Below are 23,865 nucleotides of genomic sequence, written 5' to 3' on the forward strand. Positions count from 1 at the left end.
AACGAGGGCCCTGTAGGCCGCCTGCTTAAGTTGTAGGACATGTAGTGCAGCATCCGTCACTCCGCCCTCTAAATCACCCTCCAATTCAGCAATTTCGGCCTCCACCCGGGTAACCTCCTCCCGCTCGCGCCTCCGGGCATGGGAAATAAGGGACAGGGCCTCTCCTCTGAGAACTGTCTTGAAGGCTTCCCACAAGGAGATAGCCGAAGGGACGGACCCCACATTCTCATCAAAGTATCGCTGCAAGGATTTAATCACAGCAGCGCGAATGGTGGGGTCGCGCAGGTACCAGGCATTGATGGGAACTACCCTGCCCTCACCCCTCGGAAGGACATCAAAATGGAACAGGAGCGGGGAATGATCTGAGATACCCCGCGCCAGATGGCGCACCTCCCCCACACTCCCAGCATAGGCCGCTGGGACAAGGACATGATCAAGCCGTGAGAGGCTACCATGGGCCCCCGAGTGGAAAGTGTACTGCTGCTGCGTGGGATGTTTTAAGCGCCAGCAGTCCACCAATCCCAGTGTATCCAAGAGGCCGGATAGCCACGCCTGGGCCCGGGGGAGGTCCCTAGGGGGGTGACGATCCAGAGTCCCAGAAACCACCGCATTGAAGTCCCCCCCAACCACTAGGAGTCCCCCCGGAAGGCCCAGGAGGAGGCGCCCCAGGTCTGCAAAAGTGGTCGCCTGTAGCCCCGGTGGGACGTATACTGATACAAAGACCATTACTTTGCCTTCCATTCTCCCCACTAAAACAGCATTGCGTCCCCTATCGTCATGGCGCACCTCATCAATTTCCAACGGGAGCGAGTTCTTCACCATAATGCCCACACCCCGTGAGCCCGACGTGAAGCCCGAGTGGGCCACCAAACGATAGCCACGCCGATTCATGGCACAAAAAGAGTTTCCAATAAGGTGTGTCTCCTGCAGGAAGACTACATCGGGTGAGATTCGTTTCAAATACTGCAGGACCACACCTCGTTTTATCCTATCCCCCAATCCATTAACGTTCCAAGACAACAAAGTCAAATCCCTACCCCCCATCACACATAGGAGCCATCAGTCGTCCCCCGGAGAGCACCTCAAAAACAATACAGAAAAGGGTTTGCCTTGTGGTAAAAACGAACAACACCCCACCCCAACTCCCCCACCCCAACAGAACTCCCCCCTCCCTGCACCCCTGCATGAGCCCAAACAGCCCCCCAAAGTGCAGTGTGCCTGTCGCCCCATAGATGGTGAAACTAACTAGACCCCCAAAGGAGGAGGGAGAACCCCCAAGAGACCCCACACGACCTCCACAGGAGGAGACTTACTCGAACAGGCGAACAGTCAAAAGTGACATCAATTTTGTCCAGAGCGAGGCATAATATTAGTCCCTCAGTCCTGATCCGGCGGGCCCTCTCCCCCCACCGCTCCCCCCCCACCCCCCCGATCCCGATCCCCAGGCAAGGTATCTAGCCAGTCCCCGGCTGCTTCGGGACGATCAAAAAAGTGCGTGCGGCCATCCAACTCCACCCGCAGCTTAGCCGGGAAAAGCATAGCGTACTTGAGATTTAGGTCCCGTAGACGACGTTTGACTCCGAGAAAGCTTAGTCTCTGCTTTTGGACCGCTGGGGTGAAGTCAGGATAAAAATTTATATCCATATTGTCGAGTCTGACCGGCCCCTGTAGTCTGGAAGATTGCAGGATAGCGTCTCTGTCCCGAAAGTTGAAAATCCGGGCGATGAGAGGCCTCGGGGGGGCTCCGGCCTTGGGCCTTCCCCCGGGAACCCTGTGGGCCCGCTCCACCGCGAAGAATTTACTCAATCCCCGGGGCTGGAGGTGGGTGAGAATCAAGTCCTCCACGAATAGATCCGCCGCCGCCTCCTCACGTCCCTCAGGCACCCCGAGAATACGGACATTGTTCCTCCGGGCCCGACCCTCAGAATCCTCCAAGCGACGATCCATCAGCGCGCTCGCCTGGCCAAGCCGGCGCACCTCCTTTTGGAGGGCTGCCACATCCGTCGTGAGGCCCGATGTGGTGTGGGCCAAAGAATCGACCCGGTCATTAGTCTTGGATAGATCGGCCCTTACCAGGCCAACATCCACGAGGACCGAGTCAATTTTCTGCGCCAGTGTATCAAAACGCTGGTCCACCGAGGCCTTCATCTCAGCGATGGCGCCCATCACGTCCCGCAGGGTCAGATCCGCGGGCAAAGCAGGAGCATCAGTCGGGCCCTCAGGGGACCTACGCGGTACCTCGGGAGATCCCTTCTGGAGGGTGTAGCGGTCCATGCTGTTAGACTGGTGGGCTGCGCCACGTCGGGTCGATTTCACCTTTGCCCGATCTCAATCTTGCTTTGTGGACATGGTTCCAGTCCCACGGCCGTGCCAGGCACGTCGTAAAGGGCGGGCAAGCCGGTTCACGGGATCCGGGGGGGGGTCACCACAGGGCCGCGGGGCAAGTCACAGCCGGCGGGCCGGCAGGGCACCCCAACGGGGCCACACCACCTCACAGTGCCCCGCGACCCAACCTCGCCGAGACAGCAAGGAGGGTGCAAAAGCGAAAGTGAAAGTGCGGGGTACGCGAGCCGCCGCGCCCAGCCCGCCGCTGTTGTTGACTTTGCCTCCGGATCACCCCACAACTCCAATCCGGGGTCCGGCGTGGAGAAGGCCGCAAATCTCAATCGGTGCTACCGCCGGAGTCCGAGGTCCAATTCGGAAGCGGAAAGCGGGTGCCACCTCAGCTCGGGCTCACCAACACAGTCCCCTCATCTAGGACAGGATATTGTCAGGATATATGTAGGAGGTCGCGGAGGTCCTCGGGAGCCTCACACCTACGCGGCCATCTTGGTTGCGCGCTAGGCTCCTCCCCCCACAGGAATTCTTAATATATATTTTGAGTGTACTTGAAGATGAAGGAGTAGAAGTAGAAAACTTATTTGGTGTCTCTTACAAATGGGAACATTGCTGTGAAAACTGTATGAACACATGTAGTAGTAATGTTGATTCAGAAAGGTTCATATTTTTACCATTACCACAAAGTAAATCAGTGACTTTTAGTAAATTAGTAAAAGATGCCAATCACAACATGGAATGTTCTGAATGTAAATCTGACATGTTTTCCACGTTATTTTTACAGAAATATGGTCAGTATGTAATTTTAATGATGTAACGTTGTAGAGCTGATGGTTCAAAATTGGATACTTTAATAAAGAAGTTTACAGGACAACAATTATCAATTTCTGGAAAAACTTTTGTTACAGTTGCAATAATTTTTCATGAAGGACCTACTGTAACTTCTGGACATTACACAGTTTATCTTAAATGTGAAAAAGGCTGGACACAGTGTAATGATTCCCAATTGATTTTCAAGCAACGTTTGCCTTATGATTTACCCAATTCTTATTTAATTTTTCTGAAACCTAAATTTTGAAAACTAAAAACTGCATCTGAAGAAAGCATTTTTTGTAATTTTAAAGGATTATAATTGAAGATATCACTTAAAAAGGATTTTGAAATTACTATTTGGCCTAAAGGAAAAGTAATATGTGACGTAATATGTGACGTCATCAGCAGTGCATTGCGGGCGCGCGAGTTATAGTTAGCTGAACTAACTATAACGGGGGAATTTCATTGGATTTGTATGAGAGAAATGTCCAGCTAACTATAACGCCCCTGAAACCTATGTTTTTTTCAGTGAATTTGCAAGGTTTTTTAAATGCTAATTCCTAACTATAACGTGTGTGAAACCTTTGTTTTTTTCAGTGAATATATAAATGCATATACATATATATGCATATATATATGTGCATATGTGTGCATGTACAGAGAGGTAGAGAGGTAGAGGTGTATAGGTAGAGGTGTAGAGGTAGAGAGGTAGAGGTAGAGAGGTAGAGAGTAGTAGAGAGAGAGGTAGAGAGGTAGAGAGTAGAGAGCAAGTATTAGAGAGTAGAGAGTGAGTAGTAGAGAGTAGTAGAGAGTAGTAGAGAAAGTATCAGAGAGTGAGTAGTAGAGAGTAGTAGAGTGAGTAGTAGAGAGTGAGTAGTAGAGAGTGAGTATTAGAGAGTGAGTAGTAGAGAGTAGTAGAGAGTGAGTAGTAGAGTGAGTAGTAGAAAGTAGTAGAGAGTAGTAGAGAGTGAGTAGTAGAGAGTAGTAGAGAGTGAGTAGTAGAGAGTGAGTAGTAGAGAGTAGTAGAGAGTGAGTAGCAGAGTGAGTAGTAGAGAGTAGTAGAGAGAGTAGTAGAGAGTGAGTAGTAGAGAGTAGTAGAGTGTGAGTAGTAGAGAGTGGTAGAGAGAGTAGTAGAGAGTGAGTAGTAGAGAGTGAGTAGTAGAGAGAGAGTAGTAGAGAGTAGTAGAGTAGTAGAGTGTGAGTAGTAGAGAGTGAGTAGTAGAGAGTAGTGGAGTAGTAGAGAGTGAGTAGTAGAGAGTAGTAGAGAGTGAGTATTAGAGTGAGTACTAGAGAGTAGTAGAGAGCGAGTAGCAGAGAGCAAGTAGTAGAGAGCGTGTAGTAGAGAGTGAGTAGTAGAGAGTGAGTAGTAGAGAGAGTAGTAGAGAGTGAGAAGTAGAGAGAGTAGTAGAGTAGTAGAAAGTGAGTAGTAGAGTGAGTAGTAGAGAGTAGTTGAGAGTGAGTAGTAGAGAATCAGTAGTGGAGAGTGAGCAGTAGAGAGTAGTAGAGAGTGAGTAGTAGAGAGTGAGTAGTACAGAGTGAGTAGTAGGGAGTAGTACAGAGTGAGTAGTATAGAGTAGTAGAGAGTGAGTAGTAGAGAGTGAATAGTAGAGAGAGAGTAGTAAAGAGTGAGTAGTAGAGTAGTAGAGAGTGAGTGGTAGAGAGTAGGAGAGAGTAGTAGAATGAGTAATAGAGAATAGTAGAGAGTGAGTAGTAGAGCGAGAAGTAGAGAGTAGTAGAGTAGTAGAGAGTGAGTAGTAGAGAGTGAGTAGCAGAGAGAGTAGTAGAGAATGAGTAGTAGAGAGTGAGTAGTAGAGAGTAGTAGAGAGCGAGTAGTAGAGAGTGAGTAGTGGAGAGTGAGTAGTAGAGAGCGAGTAGTAGAGAGTGAGTAGTAGGGAGTGAATAGTAGAGAGTGAGTAGTAGAGAGAGAGTAGTAGAGAGTGAGTAGTAGAGAGTAGTAGAGTGAGTAGTAGAGAGTAGTAGAGAGAGAGTAGTAGAGAGTGAGTAGTAGAGAGAGAGTAGTAGAGTAGTAGAGAGTGAGTGCTAGAGAGCAGCAGAGAGTAGTAGAGTGAGTAGTAGAGACTAGTAGAGAGTGAGTAGTAGAGAGTGAATAGTAGAGAGTAGTAGTAGAGAGAGAGAGAGTACTTTAGTTACATTTTAAATCATTTGTTGATGGTACCATACTCATTTTAGGAATTGTGGTGTGTTCTAAGGTGATTTTACCATGTGAAAAAGCCTTCTGCTGGGATATCATGAATCATGTTTGAGAGAAAACTATTTTCACATGCTTTTCCCACAGAGGTGAGTGCTAGAGAGCAGCTGAGAGTAGTAGAGTGAGTAGTAGAGAGTAGTAGAGAGTGAGTAGTAGAGAGTGAATAGTAGAGAGTAGTAGTAGAGACTAGTAGAGAGAGAGAGTACTTTAGTTACATTATAAATCATTTGTTGATGGTACCATACTCATTTTAGGAATTGTGGTATGTTCTAAGGTGATTTTACCATGTGAAAAAGCCTTCTGCTGGGATATCATGAATCATGTTTGAGAGAAAAATATTTTCACATGCATTTCCCACAGAGGTTTGGAAGGTGATCTATAAGCTAAACTGAGAGCATATTTTCTGTAAATTCACATTATCTTTCTCAGTCATGTGAGAATGAAGTCTGACATTCTCAGTAAAACATGTACATCCAACAAGGGCAGAGACTGTCAGTTGATTCCTTTGTGTTCTACTGCAGCTTCCCAGAGTGTTCCAAAGAACAACTAGAGCGCTAACAGTCTTACTTATGACAAAGGTATGGCACACCTGAAGCCATCTTGATTGGAATAAAGTGGTAAAATTTAAAACATTTAATTTAAAAAGGAACAAAATGAGAGGGTTCATTTTGCCATAGAATGTATGATTAGTGCTGCAGAAAGAAAAATTAGGGCACATTTTGAGTGACTTCTCAAATCCTCTTCTATTTCATTAAAGAATTCTGACATGCAGACGGAAACACGCACTTTCAATACCAGCAGCAGGCTTCCCTGGTGAGCAGTAGCTTTACTACAGTGATCTAATGAGCGACTAGAGTGCTAACATTCTGAATTTATGGCAAATGTGTGACACATCTGAATGCCTTCTTCATTGAATCAAAGTAAAAAACTGACAGTATGCCTACTGAGGAGACTGCAGTAAATGAGGAAATTAGGAATCTTCATAACAAGGTTCCCAAGATGGCCACCAGAGACAAAAGAGCCCAAATGTAGCACAAATATCACCGAGATGTAGCCCAAGTATAGCCCAATGACAGAAATCCCAGAGTGTTTTAAAGAACAACTAGAGCGCTAACAGTGTTACTTATGACAAAGGTATGGCACACCAGAAGCCATCTTGATTGGAATAAAGTGGTAACATTTAAAACATTTAATTTGCAAAGGAACAAAATGAGGGGGTTCATTTTGCCATAGAAATTATGATTAGTGCTGCAGAAACAAAACTTAGGGCACATTTTGACTTCTCAAATCCTCTTCTATTTCATTAAAATGTTCTGACATGCAGACTGAAACATGCACTTTGAATACCAGCAGCAGACTTCCATGGTGAGCAGTAGCTTTGCTACACTGATCTAATGAGGAACTAGACTGCTACCATTCAGAATTTATGGCAAATGTGTCACATCTGAATGCCTTCTTGATGGAACCAAAGTAAACAAGCATTGAAAATGCATAGGTCTCGCCCTCGTTTAAGTTAAGCCATTCTGTTTATAATTAGGTGGCTTTTTAGCTTTGCTTTTATTAGTGTTTTTCAAAATTTCATATACATACCATGCATATGTATGCATATATGTATATGTATATGTTTGCATGAATTTATATTTATATAGATATGCAGATTATATGTTTATATATGTATATTATCTACTGGCGGTGCCAGTAGATAGTTATAGTTAGGACCGTGTTTCCATAGGAAATCCGAAACATTCTATTTGGAATAACTTTGGCGCCGGTTGACGAATCCTCGCGAAATTTTCAAAATGGATGGGGCGCTCCGCTCCGCTCCTACCCTGAAAGTCTCGGGGGGATTCGTCAAGCGGGGGCTGAGAAAAAAGGGGGGTCCCAAAACACGTTTTCCCCATGCAATTTTCCATAGAGACCTTTAGTCCAAGGTACAGCCCGAACGGCTGAACAGAATTACTTGAAATTTGGCAGAGAGGTAGCACTCAGGTCAGGGAAGTGCCTTTTGCAGGTCTGGTGTCAATCTGTTCAGTAGTTCGTGAGAAAATCAAAAGTAAAATCATATATATATGTGGGCGGAGCCTAACCACACATCTCATCCTGAGATCTGATTGGCTGTCAGCACTTAATCCAAGAAGTGTTGGCAGCCATCTTGGGACCAATATACATGATAGCACCTCATTAAAAAGCATTGCAGTTAATAAAATATTTTCTCATGCTTTTCCAACATAGGTTTGGAAGGTGATCTCTAAGCTAAACTGAGAGCTTATTTTCTGTAAATTCACATTATCTTTCTCAGTCATGTGAGAATGAAGTCTGACATTCTCAGTAAAACATGTACATCCAACAAGGGCAGAGACTGTCAGTTGATTCCTTTGTGTTCTACTGCAGCTTCCCAGAGTGTTCCAAAGAACAACTAGAGCGCTAACAGTCCTACCTATGATAAACGTATGGCACACCTGAAGCCATCTTGCTTGGATTAAAGTGGTAACTCTTAAAACATTTAATTTAAAAAGGAACAAAATGAGGGGGTTCATTTTTCCATAAAAAGTATGATTAGTGCTGCAGAAAGAAAAATTAGGGCACATTTTGAGTGACTTCTCTAATCCTCTTCTATTTCATTAAAAAATTCTGACATGCAGACTGAAACATGCACTTTCAATACCAGCAGCAGTTTTCCCTGGTGAGCAGTAGCTTTACTACAGTGATCTAATGAGCAAAAAGAGTGCTAACATTCTGAATTTATGGCAAATGTGTGACACATCTGAATGCCTTCTTGATGGAATCAAAGTAAAAAACTGAAAGTATTTCCTACTGAGGAGACTACAGTAAATGAGGAAATTAGGAAACTTCATAACAAATAAGTCTCCCAAGATGGCCACCAGAGACAAAAGAGCCCAAATGTAGCCCAAATATCACCCAGATGTAGCCCAAGTATAGCCCAATGACAGAATGTCCCAGAGTGTTCTTAAAGACAACTAGAGCGCTTACTGTCTTCATTATGACAAAAGTATGGCACACCTGAAGCCATCTTGATTGGAATAAACTGGTAACACTTAAAACATTTAATTTAAAAAGGAACACAATGAGGGGGTTCATTTTGCCATAGAAATTATGATTAATGCTGAAGAAAGAAAATGAGGGCACATTTTGAGTGACTTCTCAAATCCTCTTCTATTTCATTAAAAAATTCTGACATGCAGACTGAAACATGCACTTTTACCAGGAGCAGACTTCCATGGTGAACAGTAGTTTTACTACAGTGATCTAATGATCAACTAGAGTGCTAACATTCAGAATTTATGGCAAATGTGTGACATATCTGAATACCTTCATGATGGAATCAAAGTAAAAAACTGAAAGCATTTCCTACTGAGGAGACTGCAGTACATGAGGAAATTAGGAAACTTCATAACAAATAAATCTCCCAAGATGGCCACCGGAGACAAAAGAGCCTAAATGTAGCCCAAAATCACCCAGATGTAGCCCAAATATAGCCCAATGACAGAAGTGTGCAAAACACTTATTATTTTGTGTTTTTGCAGTGTTATATAGTGCAGACTTGTCAGGTATTGGAGTGCTTTACATGAGCATTGGTTACATCACGCAAGAACAAATTCATTTTGGTTGTAGACATGGGGAGACTAAGTGATTTGACCAGAATCACAGAATGTCGGGCTGAAGCAGAAACTCCAACCTGGTTCCCAGTTGCAAAGTCTGCAGTTCTGGAAGTAACACCACATCCTCTCCCCTAAGTGCAACATTTAATCAAGTGGTCAACTGGATAAAAAAACATAAAGATAACAAATAATTTAAAAGTGCTTTGTCGCTATTTGAAAACTCAGAAAATATGTCCTTATTTTAGTCTTTTAGAGAACTAACCATAATTTTGATGCCAATAAGACCCTCTCATATATGTAATTTCTAAAGGAAATGCTCTAGGTATTACAGTTTTGATTACATCAAGATGACGTCAGGCGTTCCACACTTTTGTAATAAATATAGAATGTCAGCAATCTAGTTGTTCATTAGGATACTGTTGAGAGGCAGAGGCCAGGGGCACAGACTCTGAAAATTGAAGGCAGGTAGGAGGGTGCAAAGGCAACAATTTAACCACACTGAGCAGGCAGGAAGGGCCGTGGCAGCACAACAGACTATGGAGGGCAGTGGAAAGGGGGGCAGGGGCAACAAACCAACAATACAGGACTTGCAAGAGAGGCTGTGGCAATGTAATAGACCATTGTGGGCAGAAGGAAGAGGCAATGGTAGTACAACCATACATGCCAACAGACCCGATTCAGCCAGGAAACGTCCAATGTTTTTAAGCTCAAATGGGCTTTATTTGATCAGTCTCCTGTCTACAATCTCCTCTTTTTCAATGTAACTCAAAGGGGAAAATCAATACCCCAGTTTTTTTTCAAAATCTCCCTCTAACCAAGTTCAAAATGTTCGCAAGTATGTTACATTGGATCATGGAATGAAATGGGGTAGGGACAAGGACTTGGATAACAGAGGACAGGAGGGACATGGAGAGGTGCACCAAACTGACCCTGCAGGGCAGGCATCAGGGTTTGCAGCAGCACAATACACCACACAAGGCATGCGGGACGGGAGTGCAGCACACCAATCCATAGAAAGCAAGAGGGAGGGGACAGGACCATGCACATGGACAACAGAGAACAGAGAGGCAAGATGCAATGGTAGCTAGCTGACCATAATGGACAGCCAGGAGAGAAAGCTGCAGCATAACAGACCATAAAGGGCAGGAGGGACGGATCAGGGGCATTACAATGGAACAGACAAGCCAGGAGGGAGGGAGTAGGGGTCTACACATGTAAACAGAGGGCTGGGGGCAAGGGGGCAGGGCAGGAGCAGCAAGATAGCCATGGAGGTCAGGCAGGATGGGCACTAGAAGCAAGACACACCATGAAGAGCAACAGTGAGACTGTGATGGCATACACACAGACCATGGAGGGAAGGTGGGAGGGGGTCAGGGTAGCTAACTGACCACACAGGGAAGGTGGGAGGGGCCATGGCAGCACAGAAGACCATGCATGGCAAGTGGGAGGGTTAGTGGCAGCACAATGGCTATGATGGGCAAGAAGGAGGGTGCAGGGGCATGCACAAAGGACCATAGACGATAGAAGGGAGGGTCAGGACCTGTGCACAGACAAGAACGTTCAGGGGAAGGGGACTCACAACAGACCGCACGGGGCAGGCAGGAGGAGCAGTTGCAGCACAACAGACCAGGGAGGGCAGAAGGGTGTGGCAGTACAATGGACCATGTAGGACAGGAGGAAGAGGATAGGGGCATGGCATGTGGACAGGCAGGGTGGAGGTGGCAGGGACAGGTTACAGTCATCTGACAATGCTAGGCAAGTGGGAGGGGAGTGGCAGCTCAACAGAACACAGTTAGAGTATATAGGAGTGGCAGGTCCATGGAACATGGTGGGCAAAAAGGATGGAGCAATCGGAGGGCAGGGGGAAGGAGAATAGGGGCAGCAAGCTAAGCACAGAGTTTAAGCAGGAGGTCAATGATGGGGCATAGAATTGGGCAATGGAGGGCAGGAGGAGTGGACTGGTGCATCATACTAAATTGAGGGCAGTGGCAGCACATCTGACCATGCATGGCAGGAGGGAGGAGGCTAGTCCATTGATTCACACAACAGAGGATAGGGAGGAGGGGGATGGGGCAGCAAGCTAACTGTTCAGAGAAGGCGGGTATTAGGAACTTTATTGTTTTTAAAACGTGTGTCTGTGCGAACTACTTAAAATATGAACAAGTATGCAGCATAATCTCACTTTTATTCAGGAAGAAGAGGACGTTTGTGACTGTGACTCCGGGCTCACTTGGCAGAAACACTCCCTGACCCTCCACCCCCTATCGCAAAATGTAATGCCCGTGAAAAGGGTAGGTGAACACAGTGTTATATAGAACATAGTCCTGAGAGCACGATTGAAAATGAAAACTAGATATAGTGTATGGTATAAACTATGCACCAAAAAGTGTGATATAAGATGAACCGGGCGTGAAATATAATATGCAATACATTGTGCGCAATGACAGATTCATTGGAGAGCGCGAGATAGCACAGGCACTAGCGCGTGCTATGCGATATGCGCCTTGGAGTGTAATATGCACAGGGCAGTGTTGTGTAACCTAACTAGTCTCTAAAGTTGTAATATAAAATATGTGCTGGGGAGTGTAACGTTGCATATGCACTGTGACAAAGATATGGATCCCAGATTGTAATATGTATGGCATAGCACTGTGCGTTATAACATAGTCATCGAGGAAGGCACGTTAGATGGGGCAATATAACCCGTGCGAAGACAAGTGTGGCATGACATATTCACGGGGTGGTGTTACAGTGCACATGGGCTAGAGAGTGTCATAGCATATGCACTAGCTAGTGGAATACAACACAGAAGTGTGTGGCACTCAGCAGGCAATGGTGGGTGTAACACAGCATTGGGCTCTGCCAGGAGCACGCTGTGACTCTCAAGTGATGTTCGTCCCCTTTCCAGAGAGTAAAATTAAAAGTATTACACATCCGGCAGTGGATGTGTGTTTTATTAACCGTGAGGGGGGTTTCTTGCATAGTTTTGGTCGAATTTTTGTCGAATCCCCTTTGAATGGCTTGGTGTGCATGTGTATTAAATGTGCCCGTCAATAGCTACCCATGTTTGCATAAATAAACAACAAGGGTGTCTACCGGGATTAGGCACGGTAGGGCATCAGACATGTCAGAGCTTCACTATTGGTGTAAATACATTCCACGTGGATTCATTGTATGCATAGTCGCCTTTTAATGAATATCACGCAAATCGTCATGGTGATAGGTACATACGGTTTGTCCAGCATGTCCTAGGTGTGTCTATAAATATATAGTTTTTTAAAAAATAATAAAAAACAGTGGCCGGCCCTGGGGATTGGGGTCAAAAAAATATAATTAGGAGACAGGCCCTGGGGGATGGGGTCATCAGGGCCAATACATTAGAATAAGAAGGAGAACCACACAGCCCCCCTTCTTAAAAAATTAAAATAAATAAAAGACTGGCATCGTGCTGGAGGCCACGCCCCCTCCTTGCAGCACTCTGCAAACGCGCCCCCTGGCGAGTTGTAAGTTGGGGAATTAATTCCTCTTCAATACTGAGGGTCCCTTAGGGCCAACTAGCCCAACAGGCATCTCCAGTATGCGCCAGGGAGCTGCGCTGCAGACAGGTGTTCTGAGGCCAAGACCCTTTTTACACCTCTCTGCAACGCAGCTCTGTGGCGCTTACTGGAGGTACCTAGTGGTCTAGTTTGACCCTAGGGACCCTTAGAATTCAAGGGGACTTAATCTCTCAACTTAGAACAGCCACAGGGCGCGTTTACACAGTGGTGAAGGGAGGGGAAGGGGCCTGAGGTGACGTGTGCAAACACGCACTATGGCACGTTTTAAATTGGGGATATAATTTCCCTTCAATACTGAGGGCCCCTGGGGGCTAACTAGCCCACCAAGTGCTTCCAGTAAGCGCCACTGAGCTGCATTGCAGAGAGGTGGTCCAGGCCGTGCCACTTTTAACACCTCTCTGCAACGCAGCTCTGTGGCACTTACTGGAGGTACCTAGTGGGCTAGTTGGACCCTAGGGACCCTCAGGATTCAAATGAACTTAATCTCCCAACTAAAAACGGACACAGGGCGTGTTTACACAGTGGTGAAGGGAGGGGACGGGGCCTGAGTTAACGTGTGCAAAAACGCCCTGTTGCCTGTTTTAAGAGGTAGTTTTAATCCCCCTGCCCTATTATATACTAGGGGCTTACAGAGGATGTCATGCTAATCACAGGGGGACCCCAACGCATAATGTTCCCTAGTGTATGTAGGTGTTTTCACTGTATTCTAAGTGTCTTGGACTGGTTAGTCAGACTCAGTTACCACCAGTATCCGTCTGAAAAAGTTGAGGGTACAGGATGATTTTGCAACAAGGCTTCTTTCTGCTCTTCTTTTTGTTCTTTCTGCACGTTATCCTTCTACCTGCACTTTTCTTCGTCTTTGAGGACTTCTGTTGCTTCTTTCTGCACTTCTTTTTTTTCTTTCTGTGCATTTTTTCTTCTTTCTTCACATGTCCTATCTCTGTAGGCATAGTTAGAAATTAGCATTTAAAAAACCTTTGAAATTCACAGAAAAAACCATAGGTTTCAGGCACGTTATAGTTAGGAATTAGCATTTAAAAAACCTCAGAAATTCACTGAAAAAACCATAGGTTTCAGGGGTGTTATAGTTAGCTGGACTTTTCACTTGTACAAAACCATTGAAATTCCCCCGTTATAGTTAGTTCAGCTAACTTTCTTTGTTAGTGTTAGTTTAGATGAATGTATGTGTAGTATCTTACTGACTGAATGAATGCATTAGTAACGTATGGTGAATGTTTAAGTGCAGAACTATGAGGAAGTGCTGCAGCATCACCTAGTAACCTCTTTAACTGCAGTGTGCTGTAGTACTTCCGAAGCACAGGGATGCAACATATGTACATAAATATGTTGCAAATCTATGCTTCTCTCTGCACGGCTGCTTAAACTGCAACCATGTGGTGACACAGACACCCTTGCACCATAGTGCAAGGATATCTGTGTCATGTGCTGTTTGTTTTTCTGCAGGAAGACACACCTTCCTGCACAAAAACAATGAGAACATGCATTTTTCTTCTTCAATGTATGCTGAACATTTCAGCATGCATTGAAGATATAAAAATGTGGAGAAATTAAAACAATTCTCCTTGTTGTGCTTTCCTACACCAATTTTAGAATGGTGCAGCATTCACACACATATCGAGATTCATGATTTCTGATGAATCTAGACATGTGTCTTGTTCTATGAGTATTAAGTGCAATCATGCACAACAACACTTATAGAACACCCTTTCAACACAAAAGAACACCCTTTCAACACAAAGTGGTGTGCAAAATGAGGTTATATTTACATGGAGTATAAAAAGTGCACAGAGTGCCTTTTCCTCTCTTTGTAAATATAAAAGAGTATCTTGCACAATAACTATGTTACAAAAAGTGACATATTTCTGTTTTTAAATTTCCTTGCGAATGATAGAAGGTAAGCACAGAGTTTTGTCTGAAAAGATGTTCAAAGAAGAATGATTGAAATGATTGCGGTCCTTCAACAGCTAAAAAGGTGAAATATTATGAACCCCTCAAATCTCTTTTTTTGCAGGTCACATGATATCTGATTATGGTCAGATTTCAAAACTACATAAACAGAGTGTTTTTAGAAACGTGTTTCAACTTTGTAGCTTCTTGCAGGCCTCTTCATTCTGCATATTGAGACTTAGTTAAACTTACCTTCACAGTAATAGGAATAAAAAATGGTATACATTTTTTTCTGTTTTTCATTCAAATATAAATTCATATAAATTGCTTATTTTAAAATTTGGATCTGTGAAAGAAAAGGAAAAAAAAATTATAACATGCGTTTTGGGACCCCCCTTTTTTCTCGGCCCCCCGCTTGACGAATCACCACAAAACGTTCAGGGTAGGAGCGGAGCGGAGCTGGCCAAAAGTTTGGAAAATTTTGCGAGGATTCGTCAACCGGTGCCAGACTTATTGGGAATAGAATGTTGCGGATTTCCTATGGAAAATAGGTCATAACTATAACCACCTACTGGCGACCGCCAGTAGGTAATATATATATATATATATATTACCTACTGGCGGTCGCCAGTAGGTAGTTATAGTTAGGACCCTGTTTCCATAGGAAATCCGCAACATTCTATTTGGAATAACTTTGGCGCCGGTCGACGAATCCTCGCGAAATTTTCAAAATAGGTGGGGCGCTACGCTCCGCTCCTACCCTGAAAGTCTCGGGGGGATTCGTCAAGCAGGGGCCGAGAAAAAAGGGGGGTCCCAAAACGCGTTTTCCCCATGCATTTTTCCATAGGACCTTTAGACACAGCTACAGCCCGAACGGCTGAACAGAATTACTTGAAATTTGGCAGAGAGGTAGCCATAAGGTCAAGGAAGTGCCTTTTGCAGGTCTGGTGTAAATCTGTTCAGTATTTCCTGAGAAAATAGCATTTAAAAGCATATATATATGTGGGCGGAGCCTAACCACACATCTCATCCTGAGATCTGATTGGCTGTCAGCACTTCATCCAAGAAGTGTTGGCAGCCATCTTGGGACCAATATACATGATAGCACCTCATTAAAAAGCATTGCAGTTAATAGAAGGTTTTAAGACTTTAGTTACATTATAAATCATTTGTTGATGGTACCATACGCATTTTAGGAATTGTGGTATGTTCTAAGGTGATTTCACCATGTGAAAAAGCCTTCTGCTGGGATATCATGATTGAGAGAAAAATATTTTCTCATGCTTTTACCACAGAGGTTTGGAAGGTGATCTATAGGCTAAACTGAGAGCTTATTTTCTGTAAATTCACATTATCTTTCTCAGTCATGTGAGAATGAAGTCTGACATTCTCAGTAAAACATGTACATCCAACAAGGGCAGAGACTGTCAGTTGATTCCTTTGTGTTCTACTGCAGCTTCCCAGAGTGTTCCAAAGAACTACTAGAGCGCTAACAGTCCTACTTATGATAAACGTATGGCACACCTGAAGCCATCTTGCTTGGATTAAAGTGGTAACTCTTAAAACATTTAATTTAAAAAGGAACAAAATGAGGGGGTTCATTTTTCCATAAAAAGTATGATTAGTGCTGCAGAAAGAAAAATTAGGGCACATTTTGAGTGACTTCTCAAATCCTCTTCTATTTCATTAAAAAATTCTGACATGCAGACTGAAACATGCACTTTCAATACCAGCAGCAGTTTTCCCTGGTGAGCAGTAGCTTTACTACAGTGATCTAATGAGCAAAAAGAGTGCTAACATTCTGAATTTATGGCAAATGTGTGACACATCTGAATGCCTTCTTGATGGAATCAAAGTAAAAAACTGAAAGTATTTCCTACTGAGGAGACTGCAGTAAATGAGGAAATTAGGAAACTTCATAACAAATAAGTCTCCCAAGATGGCCACCAGAGACAAAAGAGCCCAAATGTAGCCCAAATATCACCCAGATGTAGCCCAAGTATAGCCCAATGACAGAATGTCCCAGAATGTTCTTAAAAACAACTAGAGCGCTTACTGTCTTCATTATGACAAAAGTATGGCACACCTGAAGCCATCTTGATTGGAATAAACTGGTAACACTTAAAACATTTAATTTAAAAAGGAACACAATGAGGAGGTTCATTTTGCCATAGAAATTATGATTAATGCTGAAGAAAGAAAATGAGGGCACATTTTGAGTGACTTCTCAAATCCTTTTCTATTTCATTAAAAAATTCTGACATGCAGACTGAAACATGCACTTTTAATACCAGGAGCAGACTTCCATGGTGCAGTAGTTTTACTACAGTGATCTAATGAGCAACTAGAGTGCTAACATTCAGAATTTATGGCAAATGTGTGACATATCTGAATACCTTCATGATGGAATCAAAGTAAAAAACTGAAAGCATTTCCTACTGAGGAGACTGCAGTACATGAGGAAATTAGGAAACTTCATAACAAATAAATCTCCCAAGATGGCCACCGGAGACAAAAGAGCCCAAATGTAGCCCAAAATCACCCAGATGTAGCCCAAATATAGCCCAATGACAGAAGTGTGCAAAACACTTATTATTTTGTGTTTTTGCAGTGTTATATAGTGCAGACTTGTCAGGTATTGGAGTGCTTTACATGAGCATTGGTTACATCACACAAGAACAAATTCATTTTGGTTGTAGACATGGGGAGACTAAGTGATTTGACCAGAATCACAGAATGTCGAGCTGAAGCAGAAACTTCAACCTGGTTCCCCAGTTGCAAAGTCTGCAGTTCTGGAAGTAACACCACATCCTCTCCCCTAAGTGCAACATTTAATCAAGTGGTCAACTGGATAAAAAAACATAAAGATAACAAATAATTTAAAAGTGCTTTGTCGCTATTTGAAAACTCAGAAAATATGTCCTTATTTTAGTCTTTTAGAGCACTAACCATAATTTTGATGCCAATAAGACCCTCTCATATATGTAATTTCTAAAGGAAATGCTCTAGGTATTACAGTTTTGATTACATCAAGATGATGTCAGGCGTTCCACACTTTTGTAATAAATATAGAATGTTAGCAATCTAGTTGTTCATTAGGATACTGTTGAGAGGCAGAGGCCAGGGGCACGGACTCTGAAAATTGAAGGCAGGTAGGAGGGTGCAAAGGCAACAATTTAACCACACTGAGCAGGCAGGAAGGGCCGTGGAAGCACAACAGACTATGGAGGGCAGTGGAAAGGGGGGCAGGGGCAACAAACCAACAATACAGGACTTGCAAGAGAGGCTGTTGGAGGGAAGATCTATTACGGGTCAAGGAAGCTAGGGGTGGTACCCAGATCCCCGGGAGCCACCACAGAACTGAGCAGGAGAGTGAGTCAGGGACAAAAGGGGCACCTTAATTTGAGCCGGGGTGCCTAGGAACGCTTGCTCCAAAAATGAAGAAAACAGACATATGAGACATGGAATTGGAGGCAGAATACAATGGCAGTTTAATGAGAAGATGCAACTTCAAAGAAACCGCAGAATAGAGACATAAAGTACAAAATACAGAATCCAGATAATCATACAGCTGTCATAATATTCTCTGTATCTCAATTAATGTACTGACAGAGAGAGAGAGAAAACACATCTATAAATGCATCATGAGAAACAAGTTACACCAAGGAAAATGTTACCTAGGAACACTCACGTTTACTCTTAGAGCAAGCATTCCTGCAATTACAATACAAAATCTTTTAAATGCAAAAGTAAAGAGAACAATGGCATTTCATATAGGTAAAATAGAATAAGATACTTCAAGCAAAGCAGAGCAAGACATTTTAAGCAAAGGAAGACAAGAGCTCCCAGCTCTTGGGGAAAACCTGCACTGCCTGTTAACCTACATACAGACGGCGAGGTAGTCCGTCGATATCTGTGGGTGCTCCCTTTTTATATCATTTTGTGGGCTCCTTTGCACGCTACATCTACCTACCTACGTATGCTACCCAAAAGCTTCGTCTGCAGATTTTACCAGACATTTCGTCATTTACCCACTTAATGCTGACAATGGACTGGGTGAAAAGGTCAGTCTCTCAGGCCAATCGCTTATCGTAAGTTCCATAGAGCAAGCAGAAAATAATGGGTATTGTACGGGAATTCAATATATTCATGTATAAAATCTCCTCAGTTCTCCTAACTTGACGCTCTGCTGTTGCCACTTCCTTAAAAGCGGGAAACCTGCCCAGGAAGCAAGTACCAGTCCAGGATGCAGCCTACTGTATGTCGACAGCTTCAGGGGGATGTTGAACTTTGATACCGAGCACGGAGCACTCGGGTAGGGTGGGGGCTACTAGTTTGGATCAGAAGGCCTCGCAGACCTGCCTTCAGACTGCTATACACTAAAATTGCAGAGCTAAGGTCAATTTAACAAAGAGGCCTACATATTGAACAGAAGGGCCTACACAGGGGTTTTATGCTGGCTGAGTGGTAAGGATGTCTCAGGATAATTATATAGCAACACAGGACCCGCTGGTCAATTTAATACGGCCTACAAATGCAGCTGGCAGGGCAAGGACAAGGGTCTCATACTTCAGGTGTGGACAGAACGGGCCAGGGGCCCCCTGTGATACAAAATCTACCCTCCTTCAAGGCTGTGGCAATGTAATAGACCATTGTGGGCAGAAGGAAGAGGCAATGGTAGTACAACCATACATGCCAACAGACCCGATTCCGCCAGGAAACGTCCAATGTTTTTAAGCTCAAATGGGCTTTATTTGATCTGTCTCCTGTCTACAATATCCTCTTTTTCAATGTAACTCAAAGGGGAAAATCAATACCCCAGTTTTTTTTCAAAATCTCCCTCTTACCAAGTTCAAAATGTTCGCAAGTATGGTACATTGGATCATGGAAGGAAATGGGATAGGGACATGGACTTGGATAACAGAGGACAGGAGGGACATGGAGAGGTGCACCAAACTGACCCTGCAGGGCAGGCATCAGGGTTTGCAGCAGCACAATACACTACACAGGGCATGCAGGACGGGAGTGCAGCACAACAATCCATAGAAAGCAAGAGGGAGGGGACAGGACCATGCACATGGACAACAGAGAACAGAGGGGCAAGAGGCAATGGTAGCTAGCTGACCATAATGGACAGACAGGAGAGAAAGCTGCAGCATAACAGACCATAAAGGGCAGGAGGGACGGATCAGGGGCATTACAATGGAACAGACAAGCCAGGAGGGAGGGAGTAGGGATGGGGGCAAGGGGGCAGGGCAGGAGCAGCAAGATAGCCATGGAGGTCAGGCAGGATGGGCTCTAGAAGCAAGACACACCATGAAGAGCAACAGTGAGACTGTGATGGCATACACACAGACCATGGAGGGAAGGTGGGAGGGGGTCAGGGGCAGCTAACTGACCACACAGGGAAGGTGGGAGGGGCCATGGTAGCACAGAAGACCATGCATGGCAAGTGGGAGGGTTAGTGGCAGCACAATGGCTATGATGGGCAAGAAGGAGGGTGGAGGGGCATGCACAAAGGACGATGGAGGATAGAAGGGAGGGTCAGGACCTGTGCACAGACAAGAAAGTTCAGGGGAAGGGACCTCACAACAGACCACACGGGGCAGGCAGGAGGAGCAGTTGCAGCACAACAGACCAGGGAGGGCAGAAGGGTGTGGCAGTACAATGGACCATGTAGGACAGGAGGAAGAGGATAGGGGCATGGCATGTGGACAGGCAGGGTGGAGGTGGCAGGGACAGGTTACAGTCATCTGACAATGCTAGGCAGGTGGGAGGGGAGTGGCAGCTCAACAGAACACTCAGAGTAGATAGGAGTGGCAGGTCCATGGGACATGGTGGGCAAAAAGGATGGAGCAGGGGCATGCACAAAGACATCGGAGGGCAGGGGGAAGGAGAATAGGGGCAGCAAGCTAAGCACAGAGTTTAAGCAGGAGGTCAATGATGGGGCATAGAATTGGGCAATGGAGGGCAGGAGGAGTGGACTGGTACATCATACTAAATTGAGGGCAGTGGCAGCACATCAGACCATGCATGGCAGGAGGGAGGAGGCTAGTCCATGGATTCACACAACAGAGGATAGGGAGGAAGGGGATGGGGCAGCAAGCTAACTGTTCAGAGAAGGCGGGTATTAGGAACTTTATTGTTTTTAAAACATTGTGTCTGTGCGAACTACTTAAAATATGAACAAGTATGCAGCATAATCTCACTTTTATTCAGGAAGAAGAGGACGTTTGTGACTGTGACTCCGGGCTCACTTGGCAGAAACACCCCCTGACCCTCCACCCCCTATCGCAAAATGTAATGCCCGTGAAAAGGGTAGGTGAACACAGTGTTATATAGAACATAGTCCTGAGAGCACGATTGAAAATGAAAACTAGATATAGTGTATGGTATAAACTATGCACCAAAAAGTGTGATATAAGATGAACCAGGCGTGAAATATATTATGCAATACATTGTGCGCAATGACAGATTCATTGGAGAGCGCGAGATAGCACAGGCACTAGCGCGTGCTATGCGATATGCGCCTTGGAGTGTAATATGCACAGGGCAGTGTTGTGTAACCTAACTAGTCTCTAAAGTTGTAATATAAAATATGTGCTGGGGAGTGTAACGTTGCATATGCACTGTGACAAAGATATGGATCCCAGATTGTAATATGTATGGCATAGCACTGTGCGTTATAACATAGGCATCGAGAAAGGCACGTTAGATGGGGCAATATAACTCGTGCGAAGACAAGTGTGGCATGACATATTCACGGGGTGGTGTTACAGTGCACATGGGCTAGAGAGTGTCATAGCATATGCACTAGCTAGTGGAATACAACACAGAGGTGTGTGGCACTCGGCAGGCAATGGTGGGTGTAACACAGCATTGGGCTCTGTCAGGAGCACGCTGTGACTCTCAAGTGATGTTCGTCCCCTTTCCAGAGAGTAAAATAAAAAGTATTACACATCCGGCAGTGGATGTGTGTTTTATTAACCGTGAGGGGGGTTTCTTGCATAGTTTTGGTCGAATTTTTGTCGAATCCCCTTTGAATGGCTTGGTGTGCATGTGTATTAAATGTGCCCGTCAATAGCTACCCATGTTTGTATAAATAAACGACAAGGGTGTCTACCAGGATTAGGCACGGTAGGGCATCAGACATGTCAGAGCTTCACTAGTGGTGTAAATACATTCCACGTGGATTCATTGCATGCATAGTCGCCTTTTAATGAATATCACGCAAATCGTCATGGTGATAGGTACGTACGGTTTGTCCAGCATGTCCTAGGTGTGTCTATAAATATATATTTTTTAAAAATAATAAAAAACAGTGGCCGGCCCTGGGGATTGGGGTCAAAAAAATATAATTAGGAGACTGGCCCTGGGGGATGGGGTCATCAGGGCCAATAAATTAGAATAAGAAGGGGAACCAAACAGCCCCCCTTCTGAAAAAACTAAAATAAATAAAAGACTGGCATCGTGCCGGAGGCCATGCCCCCTCCGTGCAGCACTCTGCAAACGCGCCCCCAACAGGCATCTCCAGTATGCGCCAGGGAGCTGCGCTGCAGCCAGGTGTTCTGAGGCCAAGCCCCTTTTTACACCTCTCTGCAACGCAGCTCTGTGGCGCTTACTGGAGGTACCTAGTGGTCTAGTTTGACCCTAGGGACCCTTAGGATTCAAGGGGACTTAATCTCTCAACTTAGAACAGCCACAGGGCGCGTTTACACAGTGGTGAAGGGAGGGGACGGGGCCTGAGGTGACGTGTGCAAACACGCACTATGGCATGTTTTAAATTGGGGATATAATTTCCCTTCAATACTGAGGGCCCCTGGGGGCTAACTAGCCCACCAAGTGCTTCCAGTAAGCGCCACTGAGCTGCATTGCAGAGAGGTGGTCCAGGCCGTGCCACTTTTTACACCTCTCTGCAACGCAGCTCTGTGGCACTTACTGGAGGTACCTAGTGGGCTAGTTGGACCCTAGGGACCCTCAGGATTCAAATGAACTTAATCTCCCAACTAAAAATGGACACAGGGCGTGTTTACACAGTGGTGAATGGAGGGGACGGGGCCTGAGTTAACGTGTGCAAAAACGCCCTGTGGCCTGTTTTAAGAGGTAGTTTTAAGTCAAGTCAAGTCAAAAAGGCTTTATTTCGATAAAAATTATCATAAAAGCATCACAATTTAAAAATTTACAGAGAAATTTGATTATAAGTTCATCTAAAAGTATACCTTTTCAGTAAAAATAAATAAATACATCATCATATTAAAAGGGATTAAACAAGTGTTTTTAGCCTTTTACTTCTAATGGCCCATGCCCATGCTAAAAATTTTGCCAGAACACAAGCATAAAAAGGGCGGGAGTCCGACATTAAAATGCGCAATGCTTCAACATGGTGCCTAGTTCCCAACAAGCGACACAAATGCTTTAGCCATCTGCTTCTTGGGTGAGCATACTCCTTACATTCAAATAGAAAGTGTGCCACAGTCTCTTCTCTGGACGTGCAAAATGGGCAGAGATCAGTGATCTGATCATTGGATTTCCACCGAGAGGTAAACGCACGCAGAGGAAGAGAACCAGTTCTAAATTTGAAGTAGAGGGACCTATCAAAGGGTCTTTCGATGATATCTAGGTATGGTTCCCGGAAAGGTAAGTCCTTGAATTTCAGGAAGTCCTCCGTGAGGCTGCCCAAGGCGTTATTAGTATTCCGCTGGGTCGCGATCCAGTTCCAAAATAATTTCTTCAAGAATGCCTTCGGAGGTGAGGACCTATTCTCCCAGGCTTCACTTAGACCCAAATCACATAAAAGGGCTTTCAAGTCTCGCAGCCATTTTATCTTGTGCCACCCAGGGGATGACATTACTTCGGAAAGGCCCTTTGCATATTTTGCCAGTTCAGGGACTCTCCACAACCTGGCCCATAAGAGTAGTGGGCGAAGTTTTGCTAGATCGCTAATGGGTTGGCAACCCAAATCTAACAGCAACGGGATCATTGGAGTGCCCTGAGGAAGTGACATAATCGCTCTATAGAACTTCCTCTCAGATCTAATTAACTCACTGATATTATATGAGCCCCAGAGTTCGGCCCCATAGAGAGCAGAACTGACTCCCCTAGCAGCATAGATTTCAATGACAGGGGCAATAGGTCTAGATGCACAGGCGCGCTGCTCTTTCAAAAGTGCCCCTGTTACCCTCTTGTGTGCTAGTAACATTTTGCTTAGATGGGGAGCCCACTGCATATTATGTGACAATCGAATTCCCAAGTAGTCAAATACATCCACCCTCCCCAAGGGTATAGCGTTCAATTGTGGGGAACGAACAGATTTTTTTTGGGGGGGTTCATCACCAGGAACTTGGTTTTTTCAGTATTGATAATCAAGCCCCTTTGTACACAAAAATGCTGGAAGTTGTTAAGCAATTTTTGGAGGCCCATC

Source organism: Triturus cristatus, chromosome 8 (genome assembly GCF_964204655.1).
Source record: "Triturus cristatus chromosome 8, aTriCri1.1, whole genome shotgun sequence".
NCBI lineage: Eukaryota > Metazoa > Chordata > Amphibia > Caudata > Salamandridae > Triturus > Triturus cristatus.